Raw genomic sequence first — 15,467 nt, 5'->3', positions numbered from 1 at the left:
GAGAGCTGCAGATCCAGCACTCAGGGCAGGGGCAACGCGCAGAGCCTTCCTGGCTGCCCCTGCACCTAGGGGCTGAAAACTGGATGCCTGGCAACCCAATATGATGTACTTTTAAACTTGAGCGCTTAAGATTTGGTATAATAAACAGTTGCTTCTAACTACTGTTTTCTTAATGCTGAACAACTCTGACTGAAGTTTTGATGGGTGTGGTTAAAACACCAAATGGAGTCATCTGATTGTGTAACTACAGGCACAGGTAGAACTTAGCTCTTGTTGAAATTTGTAATTTGGCAGCTTGCCTTTATTAGAGATTGTAAATATATGAGTGCAGTAGTTTTATGAGGCATGATTGCCAAATCTCATTATAGTGAAGAATGATTGCATTCCTAGTGTGCTGGCTAAGTCAAAAATCAAATTATAATTTTGGTGACTTTGCAGATCTTCAGTTGGGATAAGTGACTATTCCTTGGAAAAGAACTAACATGACCAAAAATTGAAAGCAGCACCAGGATGCTGAAAAATGGAGCTCTTTATAAGAGCTAATTAGACTGCCTCTGCAAAATCTTAGGCAACTGCACTTGCCAAAGAATTGAGACAGGCTGATATTTGCTATGAAAGGAATTAAAGTTGATCACTTTATTTTTGTGGCCTCTTACTGTATAAACTTCTTGATCTGGTCCAAATCCAGTGCAATGGGTTGTTTTATAACTCTAGCACACGGCCCTCGTTAAGTAGTACTGTACTTCATGCTGGCTGAACACAGTATCTGATTACCATCTGGTCATCAAATGCTCCCTGCAGCACAATAGAAAAATGACTGCTTCATTAAAGTGTACTCCCATGTGTCTTTCTCCCCTGAATAAGCACTTCTTCTTTGGCAAATATTTCCTTATGGGAATATATGGAAAAACTTTTCACTTTTCCCCATTGTAATTCCTTTGACTTCCCTGGGGCTTACAGTACAGTACACTGGGGATAAATTTTGTCACTTAACATTCTCTTAAAAAAATCTATGATGCATAGAGAGATTAACTGAAATGATAACGTGTCACGATCCTAGCAAAGTTACAGATGTAATGGTATTACAGTTTCTCTTCAGGACTGGATTTGTTGGAAATTTGAAGTTTTGACCTGAGAATACCAAGCAAATGGAATTTATACATTTTGTGTATTTGTATAAAACTTACTTGAGCATACAATGCTGATATATACTAAGTCACTTAAACTTCCTACATTTTGTCTATTACTTTCTTGATGGTTTAGTAGAACATCTGCTGTAGATTGTTTTTAAAACATGTAATACACACATTCTGTGACTTGTATGTGTGTATGTATCTATGTATAATATTAAATCTGAGATACCACATTATCAAGTACTGTATGTTTTATCTGTATGAGTTTGAAGTAGTGCAGTACTCACAAATTTTATGCAGGTTATTCCAAAAGAGTGACAATAAAATCTCTTGTATTTTAACAGACCATGTGAGAAAGAGAAGAGAAAATGGGGACAGAGAAGTATGGTTCTAGTAGAACAGAATTTCCTGAGTGCTGGGGGATGGAGAACAGTTTTCCCTCTGCTTTTAGTAGAGGAGGCAAAGTTTTGCCTTCCCCTGATTCTTAACTCGTTTAGACTATCAGAAGGAGACAGGGGAGAATTCCCAGCTTTTATGTTTGAGAATGGATGACTGAATAGCCCAAGAGCAGTCTAAGGCCAAAAATATATCAAGTTTGTAAGAAAATCAAAGACAAATGGTATAAAACATGTAGACTTGAGACTAAACAGTGGTTCAGATAGGTGGACCACAACCTTACAGTTTATTTTAGGAGTGAGGGAGAAAACAAATTGCTGACATTTTTAGAATATATGTGTTTGTATCAATCTATGAGGGTCTCCCCATCTTCTCCTTAGCATTGAAGTGTCTCAAAAGTTAAGTCTCCAATTTTTGCATTTGTTTCCTCTTTTTCACTCTTGGCAGTCATTGAAATAAACTTCTGAGCCCTTTCCACTCTCCCTCCCCTCTTCTTCTAAACGAATACTCATATTTTGTATTAAAGGGGGAGTGTAGGCTTGAAATCTAGTTATATCATTTTAGGTACTATATCTGCTTCTGAGTCATCCTGACAATTTCTGTAGTATTGACAATAGCACTTTCCTGTTTTCATAAGTTTTCTTTTCCCTGTTTCTTTGTGAACACTGCCCCTCCCCTTCGCCCGCAAGCATGTACATCAGAAATAAAAAATGTTTTTTTTTAAACAATCTTTTTATTTCATTAATATTTTGGCCAGTTTTGAAAGAGTTTTGTGGTCAAGATAAAGCAATTCCGATTATTCAAAAATTTAATTTCACTAAGTAGAATGGTTTAAACTTTGGACTCATACATATGTATTGAAATCACCATTGTTGAAGCTTTTTTTGGACATAAAGGCCTAATTCTGTTACTAAATAAGAGGTCTAAGAGAAGAATTTCCCAACAAGTTAAGAGATGACCTCAGAGAAACTGATATATGAATAGATATTAAAGGACCCAAAGTAATGAAGTATGAAAGTTGTACTATGTTCATTTTCCTAAATGAATAACAAGAGGGCGACACTTTTATATCAAGAGCAGCCTAGTTTTCTTTCAATAGGGGCAGGAACTGTTTGTACAGTGACATCCTGGTCCATGATTGGGATTCCTTCACGCTACCATGGTACAAATAATTAATAGCAGAAGAAAAGACACACAGTAGAGTGGAAGTTGTAATCAGGAGGAGAAACTGAGGAAGCACAGGTGAATGAAACATAAGGAACTGGTTAAGACATCACAATTGGAAACAATGGAAATAATGGCTATTGAGGAGCAAAGAAGTCCTTTGCTTTTCTTACTACTCTTCCTGGTAGCCAAACATCTATAAAGCCCTTCAGCCGAGTCCTTGATATTATGTATTTTGCCTATGGGGAGGACACTGCAGATGAACTGCAGGTGCAGACTGAGAACAGATTGGAGGTGAACAGTATACAGATCAGGTTTCAGAGTAGCAGCCGTGTTAGTCTGTATCCGCAAAAAGAACAGGAGTACTTGTGGCACCTTAGAAACTAACACATTTATTTGAGCATAAGCTTCTGTGAGCTACAGCTCACTTCATCGGATGCATAAAATGGTGAAGTGAGCTGTAGCTCACGAAAGTTTATGCTCAAATAAATTTGTTTGTCTCTAAGGTGCCACAAGTACTCCTTTATCTTTTTGAGTATACAGATCAGTGATGAGAAAAAAGAGTGAAGGGGTGGGTGTCCCCATAAAGAAAGAAGAAAAACAAGACATTCTGAACAGTGATTCCAAGATATCTGTGATCCAGATCCAAGTAAAAGGGTGGTATACTGTTTTTTTAAGTGTTGGATAACTATTGCAATGAGTTATATTAATTGAAGGGGATTTTTTGTTTGATTGTAATTATGTGAACAAATATCAGTGAAATATCTGAGATAATTAATTACTTCAGGCACCTGAGGATAGAACTGAAGACTGGCACAATAATGTATTCTTGGAGGTTTCTTCTACTTGGTGCCGGAATGGTATGTGGTGAGTTGGGGGCACAAATTAGAAAAGAAAGTTACGCCATTGAGAGAGACAGACTTTTCTTTGTCTCCAATTTCCCCCTAAATATATATGGTAGAAAATAGAACACATAATATGGGGTGAAAAGTAGACGTAAATGAGTGGAGATGAACTGAAAATGATATAGGAAAAGACACTTCACAAGAAAGGAAATTGAAACTAGAGTGTAGTCAGAAAGAGAGGAGATGGAACAAAAGCTAAGCACAAATTTCATATTTTTAAAAGATTGTATAAAAACTTGATTGTGTTTTAATAACACAGTTGTCTTATTTTTATTTAATATTTAATCCTTCAAACTACAGGGGACTTTGAGTGGTGGCGGCCCAGGTATCTTTCACCCTGACTAGTAAGCTGAGCCTTCAGGTAGGTAGGTAACTTTTGCAGGCTGTGGCTCCTTAGTTTAACTGAGAAGTTTCATTAGGTTGGGTAACATCTTGTCGTGGTGAGACTGGATGGAGTAACTATAACACTGCTAGAGTATAATATGTCTCCTTAAATTTTCTGCTTTCTAGAGTGTTTACATTGCCTACAGAAAATGTCTAAGCATTTGTCTTCAATAAATTTTAGTCCTAAAATATTGATAATACGATATAGATGACCTTTTGTTATATTTGGTCTTTTCTTGGGTAGCCTGTTGCATCCAGTCCCTATCTAAAAAATGCAGACAGTTTAAAATAATCTCTTGGAAGCTGACCTGGACTGGTTATTAACCCAGCACGCTCTGCGCCCTGTCTGTTTGCAAAGGGGGAGGGAACAGTGTCTGGTTTCAAAAATAGCAGTCCCACAAGTACTTCATCTACTCTTGTTAAGAGCCCTCCAAATCAATGAGGTAAGCATTGATTTACTGTGAACAGTGCTTAATAGTTTATACCATCTCAGTTTCATCTATAGCTGATGGAATTCAGCTTTTTTCCCTGTTTGTCATTTAGACTAGTAACCTGACCCAGAGCCCGATACTGTGATTTTTTTTTTTCACGTCTGAATGAATTGCATATTCTGCGGTCAACTTTTTTTTTAAGATGCCAGGTCTCTTCATGCCCCTATATAATCTTAAACTGTTTTGATTATGTCGACAGTTGTTCTCTCAGAGCTTGAGTGAGTGGAAGAAAAGGTGATGCGGAGGCAGAGGAATCATTCTTTGAAATCTTCCAATTCCTTTTTTCTTTATTTAATCTTCTCTGACCTCCTTAAAGCAAGCAAGATTAACTACTTTGCATGCGGGGGGGACAGGGGAAAACTGCATACCAACAGAAGCTGGGGATCCAGAGCTGCCTAAAGCATCGTTGCACTAGAATATAAACTCAGTTTGTAAATATTTTTGACAGATATTCTTGCTCGGAGAGGTGGGCTGGAGCAGGTATTATCACTTTTTGCCATTTCTTGCCAAGTATGTCAATAACTAGCAAGCTTACTAGAGGCTGGGAGGATTTAGCTTTCTCTTTATGAAATCCTGCCTTTTGTCAATGCTCTCTTGAAGGTCCTAGAAAAGGGATCTTCATTATCATTGTTAGTGATTGATGCCAATTAAGTTTGGGTGACATTTGAACTGTCAATCTACTTCTACTTTTGGCTTTCCTTTATTAATTGCTTTCAAAGTATAGTTCTAAGAAATTTCACTTCATTTTCTGATTGCTAGCTATATTGAATTTTTCTGCAGCATATCATGCTTAGAAATTACATGTGATTTGAAAATTAACTCCTTTACATGTGTCCCACCCTGCAAGAATAGTTTTCTGGAAGGGTAGGTTTTCTTTATAAATGCTTTTTACTCATTTTAGAATTTAGCATTTTTAAGTGGGTGGATTCCTGCAGACCATGCTGTATGTTCCTTTTCAGTATCCATTTATTTGGCATTACTGTGGTCATAGCAGGCTGTAGGTTTGTTTCGAAACAATTGATATTCTATGAAGCAGATAAACTGATGTTATGGTCTCTCTCTTTCACCTTACATATGCTAATTATTAGGTTACATTTGGCAGTTGGTAGCTTTGAAGAGGAGGAAGACTGTGGATTATATAACAGCTGTATGCATTTCAGCTAACTCAGTTTTGTGGGCAGCCAGGATTTATGGTACTCTAGATTTAGCAAAAAGAAAAGGAGTATTTGTGGCACCTTAGAGACTAACCAATTTATTTGAGCATAAGTACTCCTTTTCTTTTTGCGATTACAGACTAACACGGCTGTTACTCTGAAACCTAGATTTAGCAAGGTAATCTTGTGTCTCTAATAAATTTTCTCTTTATTGATACAGGTTGACCTTGAGACAGTGTTCTTTACACTACATGGTAGAAATTAGCTTAAGGGTGTTCCCTTTATTTCTTTGAGGAACATGTTAGTGTATGCAAACATAAAAATTTGAAGTGGTTAGAGGTGTTGGCACTGATGGTGGAATTAGAGTGAAATCCTGTTCTGTCAAATTATTTTGTGTTCTGCATGGGATTATTACATCAGTGGTGAGTTGTTGGAGCTGAATCTTCATACCTAAGGTTAACAAAGTGATGCAGTAGAAATTAAAGCAAACTTTAATTTGTCAAGCTTTCATTTATATTTTATATACTGCTGCTTGTGGGGGTTTTTTTATGGTGGAAAATATCCTTTGAAATGACTCTGTGCTGTAATTTTGTTGAAAATATAAAGGTTTATGCCAAGCTTTGCAAATTCAGATGCCAAATATTTTATTAAATGTTAACATAATTTTGATCTGGAACCTCCTTGCTTTATTTTTGTTTGCATGTGCATATTAACAAGAAACAAAACATTTCATGCATAGTGTATCTTACTATGAATGTTATGCACATCACAACTAGCTGTTCTACACAAATTTAATATGAAATCATTGTTGAAAATGTCCATTTTGTCAATATGCTAAAGTAATACTTGGGTACACATAAGCAAAATACAGCCATGATACGCAGAGGAACAATATTATACTTCCCAATGCAGCAGCTGCAAGTCTAGGGAAAACACAAGATATGTATAACAGGGATCGTGTTTCTGAAACAAAATGTAAGAATTTATATACACATCAACACTGTTATGATACTGAGTGTATGAAGTGCTCTATGTACAAATAACTTTTTTAAATAAAGCAACTCTTATCTTCCTTTTGGTCTAAGGAGATTTAGTCTTAAGTAGGAGCTGTAATATGAGAATGAACAAAGGTACCCATTTTTAGGACGACCCTGCAGAAATATTTCTCATAAGTAAAATTCCAGCAAATGTGCTGGAGAGACAGAGAGACTGTGATTTGCACAAGGTCACATAGGATTTAGGTAGGGGTGTGTGTGTGTGTGTGTGTGTGTGTGTGTGTGTGTAGGTTGTGACATCTTGGAATTTTGGAGAAAACAGTTTGATCACATGGGTACCATACTTCTTTCCTTAGATCTTCTTGCTCCTCCTTTCTGTGGGGAGCTCCAAGCAAACTGGGTGACCCTCTGTCAATGCATTCCTGACTAGTTAGTTTAAAATTATTTCTTGTTTGGATCTACCCCTTTGGTGGTGAATGAAGAATTCTTGTAACTTAATTGAATTAATGGCCTTCATGGCCATGGCCTTCAGGTAAGCTTCACCCTCTGGTTGTGGGTCACAAACTTAATGGCTTTCATTCTCCAAGACTTGTGCGGTTGAAGGACTCTTAGCTCACTCCATTTTAATGGGCTTGTATGCATAATACAATACTGTTGTCCCCGGGACAGAAACATTAAGCCTTTTCTCCTTCTCTGTTTCCCTTTAGGCTTTTAATCTCAGAAATGATGAATATCAATACAGAACCCTACCATCCCTCACAGATAATCATAACCTGTCACGTCTGTTGTAGAGAATGTACATCCACAATGGTCAGAGGGGAGAAAAAAAGTGATGGTGTGAAGGGTAATGGTTGTAATACATTACTCTGGAATAAGTGTAGCAGTCGTTATACTTGTTCAACTGTCTAATCCCATGCAAAGCTTCTTTATCTTCTTACAGATTATTTGATGGCTAATTTACTCCTAAACTAGATTGAATAAATTAGATCGAATATTCTAATTTGATTATTTTGAGTGCCTTTATTACCACTAGCAGTGTACTGTCTCCTTGTACCCCTTAACTATATGGGTTTGGATGAAAACTGTCTCCTTCTCTTTGGCCTTTACTCATACTATTATCTCCTTGCTCTGCTTCCCCAACATAGTTTTTATTTTCTCTCAAAGCATCCATTCCAGCAATCCCCCTAGATATGCTGTTCAACAAAGCTTAACTATACTTTTTTTTTTTTTAAAGTATTGGCCAGTTTACAGAAATAAAGCTTACAGTGAAGCACGTACATCAGGGGTGGGCAAACTTTTTGGCCCGAGGGCCACATCAGGGTTGTGAAATGGTATGGAGGGCCGGGTAGGGAAGGCTGTGCCTCCCCAAACAGCCTGGCTCCCTCCCCGTGACTGCCTCCCTTAGAGCCCCCAATCCATCCAACCCCCTCTGCTCCTTGTCCCCTGACTGCCCCCTTCTGGGACCCCCTACCACTAACTGCCCCCCCCCCCCCGGGACCCTGCCCCTATCCAACCGCCCCCTCCCCCCGCTCCCTGCCCCCTTACCATGCCGCTCAGAGCAGCAGGACTGGCTTATTAGAAAGCCTGGAAGGTGGGCGGCGGGTGTAAGCCGCGCTGCCCAGCAGGAGCGGCAGGCGAGTGCTCCCCGTGTGGCTGTGGGGGAGGGGCTGGGGGCTAGCCTCTGTGGCCGGGAGCTTGGGGGCCAGGTAGGATGGTCCCGCAGGCCGGATGTGGCCGGCGGGCTGTAGTTTGTGCACTTCTGATGTACATCCTAGAAGAATACTATGGAAAGCACTGATAAATGCCAGTCTGTTCATTATAAAATTGCAATATTACCAGGATTCACAGCATGATAGAAGCTTTTCTCGTATCTGACAGTTCAAAGCTGCGTGACTGTCTTCCTGTGAGAAAAATGTCCCTGGGTGGAGAAGAACGGGATGGGGGAGAAAGGAGATGCGTGTGTATGTATACGTATGTTCTTTTGCGTGTATACCCATCCACACTTCAGTTGTTGATCGTTTTTATGTGGATATGGATGTCTGCCTTTTGTAACTTAACTGTGATATGAAACCTGTTCATTAACAGAATCAAATATTTGTTTGATACCTGTTTATGCTAAACAGGTCTCTTCCAGTTAACCACATATGTGATGACTTGTGCAGAGTATACACTCTGAAGTCGAGCTGGCTGGAACATTTTGGTTGAAATGAAATTTTAATGAAATGTGGAAATATTTTGCAGAGATGTATGTTTCATTGATAAGGTTTGAGACTGAGAGACTTTCTCACATACTCTCTAATATGGCAGTTAGGGCACTGGGATGTGAGAGTCCCATATTCAAGTCCCCACTGTGCCTAATGTGAAGTGATTTTGGATGAAAACTCTACTCTGAGTTAGGTTCAAATCCCTGTTCTGCCTGTGTCTCCCACAACATCCCAGGCCAGTACTCTAACGATGGGGACACACACACTCATTCTTTTTGTGAATGTTCTGTGTGAAAACATTTTGGTTCCAACACTGAACAAAAATAAATTTCAAAAGTTGCTGCCAAATTGCCGTCCTCCAGTCACATGTACTCTGAAGGTATTCATTTCTTGCCTTACCCACACTTATGTACTATCTCCTTACTTGTCTATCCATTTCATCTTGTATTTCTACCTTTCTTCCTGACCTCACATCCTGGATGTCACAACATAGTTAACTGTAACGTGGCCAAAATTAGATGCCATATGCTTCCTCTCAAACCCTCCCCATGACTGCATTCTGTTGTTCTTTACAACAACAGTTTTGTCCCTGGAACTGAGACACATAGTCCGAGGGTCGTCTTTGACCTGACCCTCCCTCCTCTTCTACACCATGTCCATAATTTTGCACAACTAAAATTTTGTTAAGCTCCTCACTATCACCTGTCTCAATTGTTGTGATCTCCCTTGAACAAACTCCCTTGCACACTCCTTAAAGACTTTTTAAAATACAGACAATTTTTTCCAGACTTGACTCTCTTACCAAGCCACCTTCCAGTTTGAATCCCTCCCTTGGCTCTGTTCCCTACTTCATAATATTTTAAGCTTTTCTTCTTCACCTTTAAGGTCCTTCACAGCTTCCCGTTCTTGTCTGTTTTCATATTGCTCTTCCAATGATGCCAGTATTGCACGCTCATTTTTCTCCCAGTACTACACACCTTTCCATTCTGCCCTTTGTGCATAGAATGTTATTACCCTCATCTTCAGTTCCTGTCTCAAGATCCACTTCTGCTGTAATATGTGCAAGAATCTAGGCTAGGTGGTGGAGCAGTTTTACTTTCAATGAATGATTTTATTGTTTTTTTTATTTAGAACTATCAAATTGTGCAATAACTAAACCACATAACTATGTGATCTTATTTTCATTGTCCTTTTTTCTCCCTCCTTTTCTTTGTGAAAATTTATGTCTTGTTGTCAAATTAAATTGTAAACTCTTCAGGATATTGACTTAAATCTACTTGTGTACGTGTACATTATGTGATGGGAACCTTTGGGTGATATCGCAACACAAATAATAGAAAGCAGACCTAGATTGGCACTGCTTATTCAGCAGGTAAATTGCATATCTGACCAGCAGAATGCTGTCTGTCAGTTTAGGTTTCTATGAATAGAAAATATAACTTTGTGATAACACTCAACTCCCTGTAGTAGATTTGTCCCGTGAGTCCACCTTTTGGCCGACTGTTTCAGGATAGGAAGACGTTGACTACCTTATACTCCCTTTCTGTTCTGGATACTCTTTTCTGCACTTCTACTTTACTTCTGCAGTTTTCCAAAAAGCTGATTTTCTCAAATTTTAATGTTACTATGTGCTGTTTCCCAGTTACTTCAGAGCTATCTCTAGGGCTTGCATAGAGTTCAGTGGAAATAATGCCTTTCTTGTTGGGCTGAAGCACAGTGTGTTACTAGTTTCCTGTTATCCAAGTCTGTTCCATGCATATTGTCTTGCATTATTATACTGGCCCCAGTTTGAAGCACATGGGCAAATGTTGATGAATTATGAGTGTCGGAGCTATTGATCACATACCAGTGGATCACGTAAAATTGTTTATATGAAAACATTTTAATAATCATTCTCAATTTTTCCAGGCCAGATGGAAGATCATAAATATTGGCACTGATATCTGTTTAAAAGTCTTAAGGTTATTGAAATGAAAAATGATTAATCAGTTTGGACAAGTATCATTCGTTCAACTCCACGATTTCTGTTTGAAAGCTAAATTAAAAAGAACTGCATAATAGTGTCACTCAGGAGTAAATAGTAGACAGCAGTTGTTTCTCTGCAGGCCACTTTTAACTTAATCTGGAATTTTTCTTGTCTAATTAGAAAGGCAGTTCTAATAACCTCTTAGCACTGTTGTCAACCTTAAACCACCTATTTAATCGATACTTAACTAAACTCCTCCTCAAACAGATGGATGGGAAGTGGATGAGCTTTGGTTTCACCCCCTAATAAGTCAGCAAGTGCAGCTGAGGTAATGTAGCTGGGCAACAGTAATTGCTGCTTATAGGGATTAATAGGAAACTACTGTGCTCTTGGAGCAAAAGAGGAGCAGGAAGGAACTATTTCTTTGAGGCATAATTCCTCTCCTTTGTAGTTCCTGAGCACCAGTGTGCTGCCCCCTAAAGGAAGTTAGTGGTAAAATCATAATTTAGTGCCTGGTTGGTTTCCCATTTGTGTATGTTTTTTTTTCCTGCAACTGGGAATTTCTTAAAATCTCAGATGTGATTGTTAAATCAGCAAAAATTGGTAAGGGCAGGTTTATTACCTGAAAGGCACCATTTTGGGCGTACCTTTTAAAAACTCCTTTCTGCAAAGAAGACCACCAGTTTGAATCTAGTTTGCTACTCCTTATTATATCCTTGCAGATATAGCCACATTTTCCTTTGATCACTGGAGGAATTGTCCTGAATGGAATAGTAGTTAGCTCTCTCTTGCTCCGAGCCATTTTCAAATGCTTCAGTAAGGAAAAGAGAATTCCAGTTAGAGCATTGTTTCTTTAGTAAACTCAATTTTCCAGTAAGATATGCCTAAGTAATACAGAATCCACATTTCATCTTGCGGATGAGTTCTTGAATTCATAAATTACTTTGATCATGAATACTTAATTAAGTTATTTCCTTGATAGGGTTTTATCATTTTGCCCCAGACATACATTACACTTGCTAAACTTACATCGGCGCTTTGATATGTAAGCTTTTCACACAGTAATATCTGAATGTCTGAACTTAAAGATGATTCAACCAGTTTTGCCATCCTAATAATGGTTTCAGAAGTGCTGAAATGTTTAAAAGCTAAGGTTAATATTTCCATTTAATTTCTACTCCAAAGTAGGAGCTTAAAAGTTAAGTGCATTCCACTTTGGTAATTCTGCACAAAAAGTAGCGAAATATTGCCTCAGAGCCATTACGCCAGGGGCGGGCAAACTTTTTGGCCTGAGGTCCTCCATCGGGTTTCCGAAATTGTATGGAGGGCCGGTTAGGGGAGGCTGTGCCCCTGCCCCTTATCCGACAGCCCCTCCCCCCAGACTCCTGCCCTATCCAACCCCCCTGTTCCCTGATGGCTCCCCAGGACCCCTGCCTCATCCACACCACTCCTCCCCACCCCCATCCACCGCTCTCTGTCCCCTGACCCTCCGCCACTCCATCCAACCCCTTCTCTCATTCCTGACTGCCCCCCTGGGACGCCTACCTCATCCAACCACCTCTTCTCCCTGACCCCCACCCCCCGGACTCCCCACTCCTAACTGCCCCCTGCCGCCCCATCCAACCCCTCTTCTTCCTGACTGCCCCCTGGGATCCACCCCTCCTGTGCCCTGTCCCCTGACCAACCTGGGAACCCCTGCCCCTGACTGCCCCCCCGCTGCCCCATCCAACCCCTCCTCTCCTTTCTGACTGCCCTGACTCCTATCCACACCCTTGGCCCCTGACCACCCCGTGAACTCCCCTGCCCTCTATGCAACCCTCCCTGCCCCCTTACCGCGCTATCTGGAGCGCTGGCGGCGTGACTGCACCAGGACAGGCAGCCGTGCCACCTGGCTGGAGCCAGCCATGTACCACGCAGCACAGAGCACCGGGTCAGGCTGGGCTCTGCAGCTGCGGTGCCCCAGGAGCTCAGAGCCCCACTGCTTGGAGCATTGCATCGACAGTGCAGTGAGCAGAGGCTGTGGAGAAAGGGGACAGCAGGGGAGGGGCCGGAGGCGAGCCTCCTGGGCCAGGCGCTCAGGGGCCGGGCAGGAGGGTCCCGCAGACTGGATGTGGTCTGCGGGCCACAGTTTGCCCACCTCTGCATTGTACTCTCCATATTTCCTATCTTAACAGATTACCATCTGGATAAACGAAGGAGATATTTGAAGTGGAAATACCATTTGAAGTTGCCAAATCCATATTAATGTTTTTTGTCAGATACAGGATCCAAAATAGTGGTGGTATGTTTTTTCCCTTTTCGTACTGTGCTGCTATCCCTTTGGAATAGTAGCAGGGCTAATAGCTGCAATCACTTTTGCAAAGTAATAGAGAGCGGTGTGGCTGGCAGGGTGTTCTCCATAAGGGCCCAGCAACTCTGAAACACCCTACTGTTTCTTGTTTAGAATAGCCAAGATTTTTCCACTTTCAGGACACGTTGCAGGGCCTGTCTGTTACACCAGGCTTTTGAAGAGAGGTAGAGAGATTGAATCATGAGTCTGTGTATGGGCCCTTTTTTATTCTTAAAGAAAAATAAATAAAATAAACATGTAACACAGCATACTTTTTTAAAGATTCACACAATTTTCCTCGCCCCTGACTCCTGGGAAGATGGATGGGGGAAAATAAGGTAGGAACCTCATGTGGCAGATGCTAGTCATGTTGCTTAATGTACTGCTTGAAGGTGCTTGGATGCCACAGTATAGGAACCTGTACAAAATAGAAAAGATTCATGGGCAATATTGCAAGGGAATATTGAGGAAGAAAAGAAAGAACAGAGGGAGAGAAACTTAAAAAAGGAAATATAGGGAAGAAGGGAGTGGAGGAAAAGCAGGGACTTAGAGAGGAGAGAACACTGAAGGAGAAAAGTAGCTGGGACTTACAGTGAAGAATGAGGCAGAATCAGAAATAAGCATGTTGGATGAGAGTTGGAACAAAGAGGAATGATCTCAAAGTAAAACTGATTTCAAATGTCAAAATATTAAATGGAAAAGTTAGTCCAAGGAAAAACAGATACTGCAAAGACAGTGGGGGGGAGAGTATACCAAAACATACAATCAAAGAAAAATGTGGAATAAATAAAAGGAAGTAACAAAAACCAAGAGAACAAAGTACATTATAGTTGGCCAAGCTTGTGAGGTCTTTCATTGAAATTCTCTGTTTGGCTGTAAAGTGATAACTATAGAATGCTGCATCCAAAATTTTAGGAAATATTCTAGGCATCAGTGGTCAAAACCTTATTGATTTTTTTTTTTGGCAAAAACCAAAAGGGGGAAATGGGGAACATACAAAGCCCCATCATCTGATTTGCAGAGCCAGCAGTTTCAACCATCTCTAATTTTATGGCAGCCAATAACCTATTCCAATACAATACCCCTCATTTTAGCTCTCCCCATCTTCCCAGGTCAGTTTAAGGGCTTATCCACACATGGAGTTCTGTTGTTCAGAGATAGCTGTTCCTGAATAACTTCATGTGTAGATAAGCCCTACAAAGGCTGACACTCTAAAAGAGAGAGACGGTGAAGAAAGGAGGATAAGAATGGCAGGGACAGGGCAAAGGGAGTGTACAAAGGGCCCCTGGCATGAGGAAAGAGGTTGGGGGAGTTAGTAAGTCCCTGAAAAAGTGAGGAATGGAAGGGTAGCGCACAGGGAGGTTGTGAGGGGAGACTGGAGGGCTGCAAAGATCTGGTGTGGGTAGTGAGCTTGATTATATAAGAACAGAAACTGGCCTTACTGGGTCAGATCAATGGTCCATCTAGTTCACTATACTGTCATCCAACAGTGGCCAGTGCCAGATGAACAGAATAGGGCAATTTATCAAGTGATCCATCCCAGCTTCTGGCAGTCAGGTTTAGGGATACTCAGAGCATAGGATTGCATCCCATGCAACAAAGTGTGTGTTCCCTTAATTTGTTCATGGAAAGTTTTTATGCAGTTACAAGAAATTGCTACAACGCATACAATTTATGCGTATCATTTCAGTTGTAAATGTGACTTTGCATTACTGCATCCTCACGTCTAAATATTTGCGGGGCTGGTTACTGTTCTGATGGAACGATGTTGTATGCAACCATAGCAGTCTGTGTGGGTCGGTGGTCTGCTGGTTTTTTCAATAAAGAACTGACATTTTGAAGAGGAAATAAGAGCAGATCAGCAAATAAAACACTCGGTAAATTGTACAACCTTCTTTAAGCTGGCTGGCATGGTTCTGGGTCTTTGAAACTTAGTTTTAGTTGCTTTTCCTTATCCCCAAAGTAGTCAACTGTAATTTATTAATCTAAATCTCTATAGTTTCCCCCCCATCCCCCAGTTGCCAGTGTAGTCAAGCTCTCAGTCTGCTGGAGGATGTAGACAGCCTTTTAATTTGGTAAATAAAGCCCTAGACAGTCAGCATTTACCCTTTAAGGAGCCAACTTTTGTTCTCTAAGATACAATGCACTGGCTTTAAAATATTTATTTATACATAGGAAATCTGAAAGAGCGGCTATGCTGCATACCTAGAAGATGTGCAGTGTAGACACAGCCTCAGTGTTGGCACTCTGATCATTTAGATCTCGCGTAAACAGATGCAACTCTGTTGGAGACAAGTTGCACCTGCTTATGCACCATTTGAATTTGGCTTATGGGAAACCACTTAT

The 15,467-nt window shown here is 40.4% G+C and overlaps 1 protein-coding gene across 13 annotated transcripts in view; it reads left to right on the top strand.

The window, feature by feature from the left end:
* The window catches only part of SIPA1L2 (signal induced proliferation associated 1 like 2), a 238,396-nt gene that overhangs the window by 59,917 nt on the left and 163,012 nt on the right, over positions 1-15,467 (top strand). The window contains exon 3 of one of the 13 annotated variants that reach the window (XM_073338085.1): positions 7,330-7,466. The exons of the other annotated variants lie outside the window; for them this stretch is intronic. The gene's annotated coding sequence lies outside the window, so the exon portion shown is untranslated. The remainder of the gene's footprint in view (positions 1-7,329; positions 7,467-15,467) is intronic. 13 annotated transcript variants of the gene reach the window in all.

This window comes from Lepidochelys kempii, chromosome 3, assembly GCF_965140265.1.
Source record: "Lepidochelys kempii isolate rLepKem1 chromosome 3, rLepKem1.hap2, whole genome shotgun sequence".
Lineage (NCBI taxonomy): Eukaryota > Metazoa > Chordata > Testudines > Cheloniidae > Lepidochelys > Lepidochelys kempii.
Note: the sequence above shows the minus strand (reverse complement) of the source record. Positions and strands in the feature narration are given on the sequence as shown.